Here is an 18,236-nt window from a genome sequence, read left to right as displayed (position 1 = left end):
TAGGGAATGTCACTGGGGTATTTAGGATTTGGAAACGTTAGACAAACGCCGCTTTGTTGACTCTAGATAACTTCTGCCTGATCGCACGTCACCGTGACGTCCACGATCTATTTGGATATCTTCTCTATCAACTTTCGATGTTCTTTTCTGAGCATACCATGTTGATCACGGTTATCGGCAAATCAGGGTTCCACGCCGGAGAGGGAGCGTGAGAAAGAGAGACCACATCCAAAATTGTGGGACAAGTTATTAAAGTTTAAGCATTGAATGAAAGGAGGGGGCGCGCATCAATTAAAGAAGAATTTTTGAAATTTAAATTGAATTCCCTGTCGCCTATGCAAAGCAGGGGTTTTGTATACGGCAAAATTGGTAAAATGTCATCTTGTAACAGATGATTTTTTGAAATTTAGGTCCCTATCACCTATGCAGAGCAAGGGTTTAATCACGTCAAAAATGGTCAAATGTCACCGAAGAATGTAACAGACAAATTAGTGAAATTTTTTACCTGTCTACTAGGTATAGCAGTGGAATATCACACCCAAAAATTGGTGAGTTTCACCCAAAAATGTAACAGACAAATTAGTGAAAAGTATTTTCCTGTGTACTAGGTACAGCCAGGGTATATCACACCCAAAAATTGGTGAATTTCACTTGAATATGTAACAGACAAATTAGTGAAATGTTACCTGTCTACTAGGTAGAGCAGGGGTATATCACACCCAATAATTGGTGAATTTCACCCGAATATGTAACAGACAAATTAATGTTTTTTTTAAATCTGTCTACTAGGTATAGCAGTGGTATATCACACCCCAAAATTGGTCAAATGTCACCCAAGAATGTAACAGACAAATTAGTGTTTTTTTTTTACCTGTCTACTAGGTATAGCAGTGGCATATCACACCCAAAAATTGGTGAATTTCACCCGAGAATGTAACAGACAAATTAGTGAAATTTGTTTACCTGTCTACTAGGTATAGCAGTGGTATATCACACCCAAAAATTATTGAATTTCCGACGAAAATTTAACTACAAATTAGTTAAATTTCTTTACCTGTCTACTAGGTATAGCAGTGGTATATCACACCCCAAAATGTCACCCAAGAATATAACAGACAAATTAGTGATTTTAGCAGTGGTATATCACACCCAAAAATTTGTGAATTTCACCCGAAAATGTAACAGACAAATTGGTGAAAAGTATTTTCCTGTGTACTAGGTACAGCCAGGGTATATCACACCCAAAAATTGGTGAATTTCACACGACAATGTAACAGAAAAATTAGTGAAATTTGTTTACCTGTCTACTATGTAGAGCAGGGGTATAACACACCCAAAAATTGGTGAACTTCACCCGAATATGTAACAGATAAATTAATGTATATTTTTAACCTGTCTACTAGGTATAGAAGTGGTATATCACACCCCAAAATGTCACCCAAGAATGTAACAGACAAATTAGTGATTAGTGATTTTTTTTTTACCTGTCTACTTGGTACAGCCAGGGTATATTACACCCAAAAATTTGTGAATTTCACCCGAAAATGTAACAGCCAAATTAGTAAAATGTTACCTGTCTACTAGGTAGAGCATGGGTATATCACACCAAAAAATTGGTGAATTTTACCCGAAAATGTAACAGACAAATTAGTGATTTTTTTATAACTGTCTACTAGGTATAGCAGTGGTATTTCACACCCAAAAATTGGTGAATTTCATCCGGATATGTAACAGACAAAGCAATGATTTATTTTTACCTGTCTACTAGGTATAGCAGTGGTAAATCACACCCAAAAATTTGTGAATTTGAACCGAAAATGTAACAGACAAATTAACATAGAAACATAGAAACATAGAATGTGTCGGCAGATAAGAACCATTTGGCCCATCTAGTCTGCCCAATATACTGAATACTATGGATAGCCCCCGGCCCTATCCTATATGAAGGATGGCCTTATGCCTATCCCATGCATGCTTAAACCCCTTCACTGTATTTGCAGCTACCACTTCTGCAGGAAGGCTATTCCATGCATCCACTACTCTCTCAGTAAAGTAATACTTCCTTATATTACTTTTAAACCTTTGCCCCTCTAATTTAAAACTGTGTCCTCTTGTGGTAGTTTTTCTTCTTTTAAATATGCTCTCTTCCTTTACCGAGTTGATTCCCTTTATGTATTTAAAAGTTTCTATCATATCCCCTCTGTCTCTTCTTTCTTCCAAGCTATACATATTAAGGTCCTTTAACCTTTCCTGGTAAGTTTTATCCTGCAATCCATGTACTAGTTTAGTAGCTCTTCTCTGAACTCTCTCTAGAGTATCTATATCCTTCTGGAGATATGGCCTCCAGTACTGCGCACAATACTCCAAGTGAGGTCTCACCAGTGAGATGACATAAAATAAAATAAAATACATACAAATAAAAAAATAAAAACTTGATTTATGAGGTGGAGGTCCATATGGAGTAGGAGTTTGAGGAGGCGGTGGACGTAGCTGTATAGGTGGAAGCGGCGGTGAAGGAGGATGAGGTAGCCAACACTGTTTTTTTTTTTTTTTTTTGTTTTTTTATTAGGGTACACTCCAAAAGAGTGTGAAATATCCAAAATACAAGAATGAGCAATTGTGCTGTATAACAATGGCTGGTTTAGGCCGGTCTACATGTCTATTCTGCACAAGGTACGGACAAGTCCTGTGGGATCCATGCCTGGTTCATTTTAATGAACGTGAGCTTGTCCACATTGGCTGTGGACAGGCGACTGCGCTTGTCTGTGATAAGATAACGCCCCCTGCCGTGCTAAACACACGTTCAGATAATACACTGGCTGCAGGGCAGGCCAGCACCTCCAAGGCGTAAAGGGCAAGCTCAGGCCATGTGCCCAATTTGGAGAACCAGAAGTTGAAGGGGGCAGACCTGTCATTCAGTATGTTTAGGCGTGTGCACACATACTGCTCCACCATGTTGCTGAAATGCTGCCTTCTGCTAAGACGTTCCATATCAGCTGGTGGTGCTGGTTGTTGTGGCGTGCTGACAAAGCTTTTCCACATTTCGGCCATGCTAACCCTGCCTTCTGAGGTGCTGGCGGTGCCCCAGCTGCGTTGGTGACCTTTTCATCCTCCTCTGCCTTTGCCTTGTGCTTCCACTGTGCCCCCGCTGTCAGGTGGGAATGCCACCAGCAGCGCGTCTACCAGCGTGCGCTTGTACTTGCGCATCTTATGATCACGCTCCAGTGAGGGAATTAAGGACGGTACGTTGTCCTTGTAACGGGGATCCAGCAGCGTGGCCACCCAGTAATCAGCACAAGTTAGAATGTGGGCAACTTGGCGGTCGTTGCGGAGACACTGCAGCATGTAATCGCTCATGTGTGCCAGGCTGCCCAGAGGCAACGAAAAGCTGTCCTCTGTGGGAGGTGTATCGTCTGTGTCCCTGTATCCCCCCAGCCATGCACTAGTGATTGCCATGAGCTGGCCTGGGTGCCACCCTGCTGTGAACATGGTTCCTCCTCCTCCATCTCCTCCTCCTCATCCTCCACCTAGTCATCCTCCAGAACTGTGCCCTGGCTGGACAATTGTGTACCTGGCGTGTGTGGGTGCAGGAACCCACCCTCGGAGCCACTTGTGAATGACTGGCCGGAAACCCTATGAAATGATCCCTCTTCCTCCTCCTCCTCCTGTGCCACATCCTCTTCCATCATCGCCAGCAGTGTTTTTTCAAGGAGGCATAGAAGTGGGATAGTAACGCTGAGAACGGCGTTATCGGCACTGGCCATGTTGGTGGAGTACTCGAAACAGCGCAACAAGGAACACAGGTCTCGCATGGAGGCCCAGTCATTGGTAGTAAAGTGGTGCTGTTCCGCAGAGCGACTCACCCGTGCGTGCTGCAGCTGAAACTCCACTATCGCCTGTTGCTGCTCGCACAGTCTGGCCAGCAGGTGCAAGGTGAAGTTCCACCTTGTGGGCACGTCGCATATGAGATGGTGAGCGGGATGGCCGAAGTTACGCTGCAGCGCTGACAGGCAAGCAGCAGGGTGAGAACGCTGAAAGCGCGCACAGACAGCCCACACTTTATGCAGCAGCTCTGACATATTGGGGTAATTTTTAAGGAATCTCTGCACCATCAAATTCAGCACATGCACCAGGCAAGGGATGTGCGTCAAACTGGCTAGTCCCAGAGCTGCTACGAGATTTCGCCCATTATCGCACACCACCAGGCCGGGCTTGAGGCTCACTGGCACCAACCACTCATCGGTCTGTTGTTCAAGGGCTGTCCACTTAGATGCCTGGTCATGCAGGTTGTGCTCAGGTTGAGAACGTTTATGCCTCGCTTCAGGCTCTGATTGCACAGCGTGCAAACCACTCGTGTCTTGTCGTCAGCACATTGTCTAAAGAATTGCCACGCCAGGGAACTCCTTGGAGCTGGCTTTGGTGTGCTCGGTCCCTTGCTGCGGTGGGCAGTAGCAGGCGTACTTTCTAGGGGACGGCCGCTCCGCTTTTGCACCCTGCTCCCTCTTCTGCTGTGCTGGTGGCTCTTTGCGACCACCGCCTCTTCCTCCGAACTACACAGGTCACTCGCATGACCTTGATTCCATGTGGGGTCGAGGAACTCATCGTCCTCCACATCATTTTCCACCCAGTCTTCACCCATGCCCTCCTTGTCGGTCTGCACACTTTAGAAAGCCCCAGCAGTTGGCACCTATGTTTCGTCATCATCCGAGATGTGCTGCGATGGTCCTCCCATGTACTCAGCTTGAAACATAAGTGGTTGGGCATCGGTGCACTGAATCTCTTCCACTTCTGGGGCAGGGCTAGGTGGATAGCCCTGGAAAACCCTGCTAACAGAGTCATCAAAAAGCAGAAGAGACTGCTGCATGACTTGGGGCTCAGATTGCTTGGCTGATTTGCAAGGGGGTGAGGTGAAAGACTGATGGACATCGGATGCAGGTGCCAACTCTGATCTTTCAACAGGAGACTAGATGGGTGACAATGTAAACGAACTGGAGGAACTGTCAGCAACCCAATCTACTATCGCCTGTACTTGTTCTGACCTCACCATTCGTAGAGCCGCATTAGGCCCGACCAAATACCGCTGCAGGTTCTGTCGCCTACTCGCACCTGAGGAAGGTGTTTCACTTGTGCGTGTAGCTGTCACAGATCGACCGCGACCTTTCCCTGCAACAGGAGCTCCACTAGCAGCACCACGAGCGGTGCCACGTCCCTTATTTGAAGCTCTCCTCATATTTCTCAAATTTAGGATCTTGCCCAAAATGGGTGTTTTTTTAATAACAGAATAGAACAACAGTATCTAACGCGTGTATCTTACAATGACAGATGCAGCAAAGGCTGCAAAATTAAGATTTTTGCCCTAAATGGGTGTTTTTTTAATGCCAGAATAGCACAGCAGTATGTAAAGGCTGTATCTCACAAAAAAAAGATGCAGCAAATGCTGCAAAATTAAGATTTTTGCTCTAAATGGGTGGGTGTTTTTTTAATTGCAGAATAGAACAACAGTATCTAAAGGGTGTATCTCAGGAATGACATATGCAGCAAAGGCTGCAAAATTACGTTTTTTGCCTTAAATTTGTGTTTTTTAAACCCCAAAAAATTATTGAAGTATTTGAAGCTTGTTTTAACAATAACAGATGCAGCAAAGGCTGCAATAATAAGTACTTTGCCCAAAATGGGTGTTTTTTTAATAACAGAATATGACAGCAGTATATAACGCTTGAATTTCACACGTACAGATGCAGCAAAGGCTGTAAAATTGTGTATTTTGCCCAAAAAGAGTGTTTTTAAAAACCCAGAAAATTAAAGCTGTATTTTTAGCTTAAATTGCACACTAACTAATGCGGCAGAGGCCCCAGATGGAGGTTATTGCCAAAAATGGGTATTTTTTTAAACCCAGATTATTTTTGCAGTATTTCAAGCTTGGATTTCAATGTCACAAAAGCACGTATACAGTGCTGGTGCACTGAGCTTGGATAAAATGGCCGCCGCCGCTCCCCTAACTAACAGACGGATAAATGTTTTTTTTCTCTATCACTGGGCCCAGGGCAGGGTAAAAAGATTGTGCACTGCACCCAGACAACAAAATCTATGTAGATCGCTGAGTTCAATTGCAATTCTGATTAAAGTTTCCTTCCTATTCTTTCCCTCAAAGCAGCAGCATCCTATCCCTACACTAAGCACAGCAGAGTGATGTGCATCGCTACGTGACTCCAGCTTATATAGAGACTGGGTCACATGCTGCACTGGCCAATCACAGCCAGGCCATTAGTAGGCATGTCTGTGATGGCTTCCAAGGGCACAGAGTTAAATGCTTGTTGATTGGCTGCTCTGCAGCCTTTCAAAAAACGCCAATAAATCGCCGAACACGGAACCCAAACTCGAACTTTTAGTGAAATGTTCGGGTTTGGGTCCTGGGGTCCAAAAATCCTAAAGTTGCTCAACCCTAGTCATAGACTTTTAGACATAGACTTTTTCATCTTAATTGTATCCCATTACTGCAATCTATGATTGACCAGTTTAGTTCATTACAAATCTCTATGCCCTCATGGTTTGGGCGGAAGAACTTAGCTTCATCTGTTATATTACCGAGATTGAAGTATCTTCAACAAGTCCTGCCTATTCCAGTCCTGAGAACCTTCTATCTAAGTTTATCAAAACATATCCGCACCTTCATTTGGGAAAAGAAAAAACCTCCCCTGAGCACGTCAACCCTTAAAAGACCAAGGAGTTTGGATGGTATTGGTCTGCCCGACCCATTGAGGTATGGTAGAGCTATTCTTCTATTGAGGGTAATTGATTGGTTCAGACGACCCCCACATAGATCTTGGGTGGACATGGAGGCCAAAAATTTCTGATCACCATTCAGAAGCCTACTGGTTGGAATTCCAGAATCCACACCTAAATCAACACAACTAGATCCGACAGTCAAGGCTACTTTTAGGGCCTGGAGTTGGCTCCAATCATCACCCTGGGGGATACCACTTCCATCTCCAGGAATACAGGTGAGGGATCTGGTGAGCCTGGTCCCTCCTGACTTAAGACAGAGCCTCCCCATCCCAATCCGACATTCAGAAATCCCTGTTTTATTTTTATTTAATGAGGAAGGGAAGGTACTGGGAGTTGAGGATTTTAGTACATGTGTTACCAGGGTTGAAGTTCCCCCCTCCTCTGATCTCCTTTAACAGATCTCTCGTGATCAAACATGTCCCTAACGAAGCACTTCTTAGACCACTCACTTGGTTCGAGAGCATAGTTTTTGCTTCCATTCCTCCAACTAAACTTATTTTGAAGATTTATAAATGGCCGGGAACACCTACTTCTATGTCCAAGACAGCATTTCTTGGTCTCTGGGAGAGAGATCTAGGGTCATTTTTACCCCAGCTTAACATTTACAACTATTTCTAGAACCTCACATTTCTTCTAAGTGTTTGAGAATACAGAATAATGGTTACAAGGTTTTTACTAGGTGGTATAAGATGCCTGACATCACAAGTAGATATGATAGTTTGAAATCAGACATCTGCTGGCACTGCAGGGTTGAAAGGTACCATTTCTTCCACATATGGTGGTCTTGCCCTTAAATTCAAAAATGGTGGGGAGAAATCTTTAAGAGATGCAATGATATCTGTAAATCCAACATCCTACTATCCCCTAAATTAGCCCTCTTGGGCCTACCACCTTCCAGCACTGCAGCTAAGCCATCAGCTCTCTTTAAAAAACTAATCATTGCGGCACACATTTCCTGGTACCTCGATATTGGCTCTCACATGAACTTCCCTCTGCCGATCAGTGGACCGGAAAAATGGAATCCATATATAGATTCGAAGAAACAGCAGCAAAGGAAAATTGCACGTTTTCCAAATTCCAGGCTCAATGGAGAGCATGGGAAATTCATAGAGGACTTAAGATCTTAATGGGCGATTCTCAGAATATATCTATATACCAACCCAACTAAACCACACATGTAATATCGAAAAATAAACTTTATTACACATAATCATATCAAGACAAAATATCACAAAGACATATCATAAAATCAGCGGGTGAGAACTGTAGAGCCAACATCTCCCCCCACACAGATACAGGCTGTATTACATGTGCAAAATTGCATATAAATAAGGATAATTATGTATGCATATCAACAATTAGCGCATGATAAAGTGCTAGTGATATAGAATACAATACAATCGTCTATGACCAGTCAGTAGTAGTTTATATAAACCTCATACTCATCTGAATGGACGATTCTCAGATTCTCAAAATATACTTCAAGCCTTGCAAACAATTTACATAACCAGCCTATGCTCCTTGTAACTCCAGATGAGGTATCTGTTCATGTTCTTGTTAATATATATATATTTAATGTAATGTTGAGCTTTCAATAAAGTCTCTTTGAAAAGATTAAAATAATAAATAAAAAGAAAAGAAAGGTTATATACATACACATTCTGCAGGATATGGCAATAAATATAGATAATGACACAGGATACACCATTGAAGATAGTGAGGCCACTCTGGGGTATTACAGATCCATCTTGGCTATTTTAGAGGTAATACAGTCCTGATCAAAAGTTTAAGACCACTTGAAAAATGGCAAAAAATCATATTTTACATTGTTGGATTTTAACAAGGTTCCAAGTAGAGCTTCAACATGCAACAAGAAGAAATGAGAGTGAGACAAAACATTTTTTGAGCATTCAATTAATTGAAAATAACGATTAAACTAAGGCTACTTTCACACTAGCGTTCGGGGCTCCGCTTGTGAGTTCCGTTTGAAGGGGCTCACAAGCGGCCCCGAACGGATCACAAGGAAAATTTTTTTTTTTTTTTTTTGTTCATGGTAATGCAAACGGATCCGTTCTGAACGGATCTAAGCGTTTGCATTATAGGTGCGGATCCGTCTGGGCACATACCAGACTGATCCGACCTAAACGCAGGTGTGAAAGTAGCCTAAAACAGGCTGTTTTTCAGCTGATCCAAATTTTAGGACCACATGCCTTTAAAAGGCCAAATCTGTGCAAAGATGTGGATTCATTGTCATTTTCTGTCAGGTAGTCACACGTTGTGATGGCAAAGGCAAAAAAAACTCTCCCTTTTTGAACGTGGTCGGGTTGTTGAACAGCATAAGCAGGGTCTCTCGCAGCGCGCCATCGTTGCTGAGGTGGGACGCAGTAAGACAGTCATTTGGAATTTCTTAAATGATCCTGAGGGTTATAGAACAAAAAAGTCAAGTGGAAGACCCAAAAAAATGTCATCAGCACTGAGCCAGAGGATCCAATTGGCTGTCTGTTGACGATCCTCGACCCAAATTAAGGCCCTTACTGGTGCTGACTGCAGCCCCATAACCATCAGACGGCATCTGAGACTAAAGGGCTTCAAAAACAAAAAATGTCTTCAAAGACCTCGTCTCCTTGAACGCCATTCTCTGATGAGAATTTTTTTTTACCTTGATGGTCCTGATGGTTTCCAACGTTACTGGCATGACAAGCAGATTCCACCTGAGATGTTTTCTACATGCCACAGTGGAGGGGGCGCCATAATGGTCTGGGGGTGCTTTTTTCTTTCAGTGGGACAATGGAGCTTCAGGAAGTGCAGGGGCATCACTTTTTCCGGGAGAATAACATCACTCTTTTGGCCCATCCTGCGTGTTCCCCTGATCTAAATCCAATTGAGAGCCTTTGGGGATGGATGGCAAGGAAAGTTTACAAAAATGGACAACAGTTCCAGACAGTAGATGGCCTTTGTGCGGCCGTCTTCACCACTTGGAGAAATGTTCCCACTCACCTCATGGAAACGCTTGCATCAAGCATGCCGAAACGAATTTTTGAAGTGATAAACAATAATGGCGGAGCTACTCATTACTGAGTTCATGTTTGGAAGTTGGATTTCTGTTTTGGGGGGGTTTAGTTTTTTTTTGGAGGTGTGGTCCTAAACTTTTGATCAGCTGAAAACAGCCTGTTTCAGTTTATTCGTTGTTTTCATTAAATTGATTGCTCAAAAAATGTTTTGTCTCACTCCCATTTCTTCTTGTTGCATGTCGAAGCTCTACTTGGAACCTTGTTAAGATCCAGCCATGCTAAATATGATTTTTTGCCATTTTTCAAGTGGTCTTAAACTTTTGATCAGGACTGTACATCCGTCCATTTAGAACGGATGCAGACGGCAATATTATAATGATGAATCCAGCCAAAACGCTGGTGTAAAAGTAGCCTAACATACAAACAGCAAACAAAATATGGCAGCACACTGTTTTACATGCAGACAATAGAACTAGGGATTAGGGATTATTCTGGATCAAAGTGACACTATACCTACTATGCATGAAAAATGGAAGCTCTTTGCGCGGTAGATGGGCCTGACACACGTTTGATCAAAAATGTATGCAAAGAGCTTCAATTTTTCATGTACAGTAGGTATAGTGCCACTGTAATTTAAAATAATCACTAATCCCTAGTTCTGTTGTTTGCATGTGTAATGGTGTGCTACCATATTTTGTTTGCTGTTTGTAGCCAGCACTGTGTCATTTATCAAGTCAGAAAATTAGAGCGTTCCAATGTAAAAATATTATAAAATCATGGAACTAAAAATGGAATGATGCACATAACATTTAAAAAACACACTTTGCAACCTGCTGGGTCAGTTCTGAGTTTTACTTTGGGACCCTATAATGTCGGACGGACAGATGTTGACTCTTTAACACACTACCATTACCACAGAGCGTAGTAAACAGCATGGAGGACAGGGTATTGTTGTACTTCACAGACTAACAGCTTAGAGCAGCAAAACACCAGGGAGCAACGTGACGGACATTCCAACAGACGAGAAACAATTAGAAGAGAGATTTTCTGTACCTGTTACTAATAGGTGATAGTGTGAGACGCCAGCAGTCGGAGCTGCACATTGATATTTCTAATATGTCCTCCCAGCCCTGGTTCCCCAAAGAGCTTACACCTGGTTAGTCGATTTAGATGTGGTAATGAGCTGGCAAGCATCGCTATGCGTCCTGGTATTAAATGCTGCTTCTGTTCCACATTCCTGTCAACAACCTGTTATTGAAAGAAAAATCACAGCTTGTCTGTTAAGATTTTGTGAATGACTGATGGGGGCCGTTTATCTGTGCTGGAGGTGGTTGCAGTGCAACAAAGAACCTCAAGGTCCTGTAAAGTCTCCACTGGCTTGTCACTTTCCATGATAAGCAAGCCCTGTTCTGGCTCTGTTTAGATATGCTTTGACAATTTGTCAGGTAACCTGCCTGTTTTCCTGTGCTGCCAGAGGACAGAGTGCAGGAAATCTACTTACGACAACCCCAGCTGGATTTCTCTGACATTTATAAGACATGCATGAGCCATTTTGGCTTTGAAAGACAATAGCAAGCAGTGTACTGCGGCTCCTCCACTAATACTATAGAAATGCACATTGTAGATAGTTGCTTATCTTAAAGTCTATAATGATATGTTGGGAAATGCAGTATAAGACAAAATACAGTTGACAGTGTATATCAAGGCACATGTGTTATACACTAAAGCCATTTGAAAAATTGCAGAATAGCTGGCAGAATCATGGCCAATTTTTGGGAACTTCTTTGGTATCATTAAGCCACCATTCACACAACCGTGGGGCCGCTGTGCCCATGTTGCAAACTAAAAACAGTGGGTCTGCAAAATATGGGCACTGGCCATGTGCACACCGCATTGTGGTGCTGACCCATAGAAGTAACTCCGCAAGATGCAGCAAAATATAGGACATGTTCTATCTTTATGAGACATGTACCCAGAACTGCATGAAAGAGCTTCCGTGCGTTTCCATGGCCTTCCGGGTCCGTGATTCCACACTGCAAAAGATAGGACATGTCCTATCTTTCGCCTCATCTTTCGGACCCATTGAAGTCAATGGGTCTGCAGCGTGATGTAGAGTGTATACTGCCAGTGCCCGTGTTTTTGCGGACCTGCTAGTTGCAGCCCACAATATGGGCACAGCAACCCCACGGTCGCGTGAATGAGGCCTAAAGGGCTAGTGTTATTAAGACAGCAATGGCGGGATGCTGTTTTGGCCGCAGCAATGTTGACTCCACATACCACATGTGCCCACTGAAGTCAATCACTGGCCTCAGCAGTATACGTGTCATGGGGAGCTGGCGGCGCGCTCTTCCTTCGCAGCGCCGCCGGCATTCCGCGCATATAGCGGCGTCCTCAACTCCATGGTGACCAGGGGGCGGGGACGACCCGGCCACGCACACCTCCTCAGTGTGGCCAGTGTCCTTTGTCCCCTAGACAACGAGCAGCAGGGGATCTGAGCATCGATAATAATGAATCGGCGCTCAGCTGTATTATGAGCAATATGAGTCACGTGGCCTTTTCTGATTGCAACATTGAATAGGATGGGATTTGGTGAGAATTTTATATCATGGATAAACCTGTTATATACCGAAATGTCAGCAAAGGTGATAGTAAATGGGGAATATTCTGACAATATACATATTCGTAGGGGGGTTAGACAGGGATGCCCCCTTTCCCCCTTGCTCTTTGCATTAGCTATGGAGCCGTTAGCCAACATGATTAGACAAGATGAAGAAATTGAGGGGTTCAGGTATGGGGGGCATGAGGAAAAAATTGCTTTGTATGCGGATGATGTTATGCTGTTTGTGGGTTCACATAGATCATTGGTCAAGATTTTTGACCAATACGGCAAGTACTCTGGACTAAAGATAAATTGGTCTAAATCGGCCTGTGCCCCGATTGATCCTCTGAACAATTTCATCCCGGGAGCACTGGAAATTAAGAATATCAACGAACCTGTAAAAATATCTGGGTATCCAAATAACCCCAAACCCTAAGGACTATGTCCATTTAAATTTGATCCCCAAAATACAGGAAATTAGGAAAAAAATAGATGTATGGAAAACATTACATGTCTCGATGGCAGGTTGTATCTCCTTGGAGAAAATGTGCTTGTTACCATCCCTTAATTATGTGTTGTGGAACTCACCGATAACAATTCCCCAAAAAATATTTAAAATAATAACTAGCCTCTTAATGCACTTGATATGGCGAGGGAAAAAGCCAAGGATAAAAGCACAAATACTGTGTGTCCATGAGAGGGAGGGCGGACTATCAGTCCCAGATGTGGAACTGTACTTTATTTCCGGCCATATAAAAAATATGATAATGTGGAGTAATACGCAAAGATATAGATCCATGATTGCAGGGATAAATGAAAGGCGAGATAATTGTACTATCTTCCAATTAACAGAAGCGGGAATTTTGTCACATCAGGGTAGCAGGAAGGTTCTGCTCTTTCAGTTGATGGATACAGTTTGGAAGCAAGCAAGAGAACTATGGAACCAGACTGGACTCCATGCTGACACCATACTGTGGGGGAATATTCACCTTACAGAATTAAATTTAATTAAACAGAAAATTTGGTGGAAACATGGAGCTTACAGACTGGGCCCGGTATGGAGACAGGGGCATATAATAATATATGAAGACCTTAAAATGGAGTATGGATTGGGCAATATAGGATTGATGTTCTTTTACCTACAATTAAAGAACGCGTTACGAACGACGTTAGGTAAAGGTACACAAATTGCTGACCTTCCGCAGCCACTATTTAACATTTCTAAACAAACAGCAGGGGGAAAACTAGTCTCTAAAATATACAAATCTTTGTTATATCAAAAGACTAAGAAAAGAGCAACTAATAGCTTAAAGCATAAATGGCGAGATGTTATAGAGACCCAACAAGAAGAGTTTTGGGAATTGGCAATATAGGGAAAAAACAGGGTTTCAAAGAACTTTTCCTATAGGATTACCCAATTTAATATATTATACCGTCTCTACTATTCACCTAAGATACTAATGAAGTATTATAAACCTAAAGAGTTTAGATGTTTAAAATGTGGGGAGGTAGGGGCGGATAATGTCCACATACTCTGGACATGTATAAAAACTCAAGAGTTCTGGGGGAAGGTTAATGATAAAATAGAGCAATATCACTGGTTTAAAATCCCCAGTAAATTTGAGACTTGTGTACTGGGTGTGATGGATAAAACAGACACCTCTCAACACCATGAAATAGCATCCAAGCTTCTTTTTCAAGCAAGGAAATGTATTATAGGACATTGGGGAGGTAGTGCGGTTCCCACGACTACGGAATGGGAGAGGTTTGCTAGAACTTCACTTGCCAGAGAAAATTACCATCTGACAAATACTAAGAAAAAAAATTGATTTGTTAATATATGGCAGAGATGGCTAACATAGCGATCTCTATTTTTCCTTTTTGTTAGGATGAGACTTGGGTAGTGTGGTTTGGGACCGTGGGGGGTGGGAGGGAGAGAGAGAGCGGGATTATTATTATTATTATTTTTTTGTTGAGAGCAGACAGCGAATAAGGAAATTCGGGGGGGGGGGGGGGGGCGGGGGGGTTATATAATGTATGATATCAAATGTTTGCAATAATAATCTTGTTTTAAGAGAAACAAAAAAAAAGGGTGATAGGTAACAACGTAATTATGGTAGCAGTTGCACCGAGGCCTTCTACAATATAAGATACTAGTATAAATGGCACACAATAGGTGGGAGCCTTATTATAGATTTTAAATTGGAACAGTAGAGTTTAAAGTTATGTGTAGTACCCCAGACCTGGGGGTACTACAATTGGTTTGTGATGTAATGCTTTGCAATATCCCTGTTATGTCACACTGAATGCAATACACCTTGTACACCAGCAGATGGGTCATGGTTGGCACTGTTTGGTAATAGGAATGAAATGAAACTTACCATTTCATTACTACTCTTTTGGTAGGAGTACGCTGCCAAGGGTAGGTCTGAGCTAGGAAGAGTAAGTCTAAGGCCCCTTTCACATGGGCGAGTATTCCGCGCGGGTGCAATGCGTGATGTGAACGCATTGCACCCGCACTGAATCCAGACCCATTCATTTCTATGGGGCTGTGCACATGAGCGGTGATTTTCACGCATCACTTGAGCATGCTCCTCTTTGTGCATTTTTCACGTAATGCAGGCCACATAGAAATGAATGGGGTTGCGTGAAAGCAAGCAAGTGCGGATGCGGTGCGATTTTCACACACGGTTGCTAGGTGACGACTGGGATGGGGACCCAATCATTATTATTTCCCCTTATAACATGGTCATAAGGGAAAATAATAGCATTCTGAATACAGAATGCATAGTAAAATAGGGTTGGAGGGGTTAAAAAAAATAAAAAAAATAATTTAACTCACCTTAATCCACTTGTTCGCGCAGCCGGCATCTCATCTCTCCTTTGATGACGTCACTATGCTCATCACATGATCCATCACCATAGTGATGGATCATGTGATGGACCATGTGATGAACGCAGTGACGTCATCAAAGGTCTTATTGCTCACAGATGAAGACAGAAGAGATGCCGGCTGTGCGAACAAGTGGATTAACCCCTTACGGACACATGACGTACCGGTACGGCATGTTTCCCGAGTCCTTAAGGACACATGACGTACCGGTACGTCATGTGTTGTTCTGATCACCGCCTGCCTGCATTGAGCAGGCACCTCGGCTAAATGCGCGGGGGGGGGTCCCGTGACCCCCCTGTGTCGGTGATCGCCGCAAACCGCAGGTCAAAAAAAATAAAAACTGTGCTAAATAAACAATTTTTTTGTCACCTTACATCACAAAAAGTACAACAGCAAGCGATCAAAAAGGCGTTTGCCCACCAAAATAGTACCAATTTAACAGTCACCTCATCCCGCAAAAAATTAGGCCCTACCTGAGACAATCGCCCAAAAAATATAAAAACTATGGCTCAGAATATGGAGACACTAAAACATCATATTTTTTGTTAGAAAAAAGCTGTTATTGTGTAAAACTTACATAAATAAAAAAAGTATACATATTTGGTATCGCCACGTTCATATAGACCGCTCTATAAAAATATCACATGACCTAACCCCTCAGATGAACACCGTAAAAAAAACAAATAAAAAAACTGTGCTAAATAAACCATTTTTTGTCACCTTACATCACGAAAAGTGTAATAGCAAGCGATCAAAAAGTCATATGCAACTCAAAATAGGGCCAATCAAACCGTCATCTCATCCCGCAAAAAATTAGACCCTACCTAAGATAATCGCCCAAAAACTGAAAAAACTATGACTCTCAGAATATGGAGACACTAAAATATGATTTTTTTTTGCTTCAAAATGAAATCATTGTGTAAAACTTACATAAATAAATAAAAAGTATACATATTAGGTATCGCCGCGTCCGTATCGACCGGCTATATAAAAATATCACATGACCTAACCCCTCAGATGAACACCGTAATTTTTTTTTAATAAAAACTGTGCTAAATAAACAATTTTTTGTCACCTTACATCACAAAAAGTGTAATAGCAAGCGATCAAAAAGTCACACGCACCCCAAAATAGTGCCAATAAAACCGTCATCTCATCTCACAAAAATCATATACTACCCCAGGTAATCGCCCAAAAACTGAAAAAACTATGACTCTCAGAATATGGAGACACTAAAACATGTTTTTGTTTCAAAAATTATATTATTGTGTAAAACTTACATAAATAAAAAAAATGTATACGTATTAGGAATCGCCGCATCAGTGACAACCTGGTTTATAAAAATATCACATGATCTAACCTGTCAGATAAATGTTGTAAATAACAATAAATAAAAACGGTGCCAAAACAGCTATTTCTTGTTATCTTGCCTCACAAAAAGTGGAATATAGAGCAACCAAAAATCATATGTACCCTAAACTAGTACCAACAATACTGCCACCCTATCCCATAGTTTCTAAAATGGGGCCACTTTTTTGGAGTTTCAACTCTAGGGGTGCATCAGGGGGGCTTCAAATGGGACATGGTGTCAAAAAAAACAGTCCAGCAAAATCTGCCTTCCAAAAACCGTATGGCATTCCTTTCCTTCTGCGCCCTGCCGTATGCCCGTACAGCTGTTTATGACCACATATGGGGTGTTTCTGTAAACTACAGAATCAAGGCCATAAATGTTGAGTTTTGTTTGGCTGTTAACCCTTGCTTTGTTACTGGGAAAAATGGATTAAAATGGAAAATTTGCCCAAAAATTTTAATTCTGAAATTTCATCTCCATTTGCCAATAACTCTTGTGGAACACCTAAAGGGTTAATGACGTTTGTAAAATCTGTTTTGAATACCTTGAGGGGTTTAGTTTCTTAGATGGGGTCACTTTTATGGAGTTTCTACTCTAGGGGTGCATTAGGGGGGCTTCAAATGGGACATGGTGTAAAAAAAAACAGTCCAGCAAAACCTGCCTTCCAAAAACCATATGGCATTCCTTTCCTTCTGCACCCTGCTGTGTGCCCGTACAGCGGTTTACGACCACATATGGGGTGTTTCTGTAAACTACAGAATCAGGGCCATAAACATTGAGTTTGGTTTAGCTGTTAACCCTTGATTTGTAACCGGAAAAAAATTATTAAAATGGAAAATCTGCCAAAAAAGTGAAATTTGGAAATTGTATCTCTATTTTCCATTAATTTTTGTGGAACATCTAAAGGGTTAACGACGTTTGTAAAATCAGTTATGAATACCTTGAGGGGTGTAGTTTCTTAGATGGGGTCACTTTTATGGAGTTTCTACTCTAGGGGTGCATCAGGGGGTCTTCAAATGGGACATGGTGTAAAAAAAAAACAGTCCAGCAAAACCTGCCTTCCAAAAACCGTATGGCATTCTTTTCCTTCTGCGCCCTGCCGTGTGCCCGTACAGCGGTTTACAACCACATATGGGGTGTTTCTGTAAACTACAGAATCAGGGCCATAAATATTGAGTTTGGTTTGGCTGTTAACCCTTGCTTTGTAACTGGAAAAAAATTATTAAAATGGAAAATCTGCCAAAAAAGTGACATTTTGAAATTGTATCTCTATTTTCCAATAATTCTTGTGGAACACCTAAAGGGTTAACAAAGTTTGTAAAATCAGTTTTGAATATCTTGAGGGGTGTAGTTTATAGAATGGGGTCATTTTTGGGTGGTTTCTGTTATGTAAGCCTCGCAAAGTGACTTCAGACCTGAACTGGTCCCTAAAAATTGGTTTTTTGAAAATTTCTGAAAAATTTCATGTCACGGATGGTGTTGCAGAAAGCTGGAACTTATAAATAAACATCCGTCTGTCTTGATCACAAACTAAGGAGCATATGGGTGAGTCTTATAAAAATCCTAGAGCTCTCCCTGACTGCTATGCCCATGCAA

Source organism: Bufo bufo, chromosome 1 (assembly GCF_905171765.1).
Source record: "Bufo bufo chromosome 1, aBufBuf1.1, whole genome shotgun sequence".
Classification (NCBI taxonomy): domain Eukaryota; kingdom Metazoa; phylum Chordata; class Amphibia; order Anura; family Bufonidae; genus Bufo; species Bufo bufo.
Note: the sequence above shows the minus strand (reverse complement) of the source record.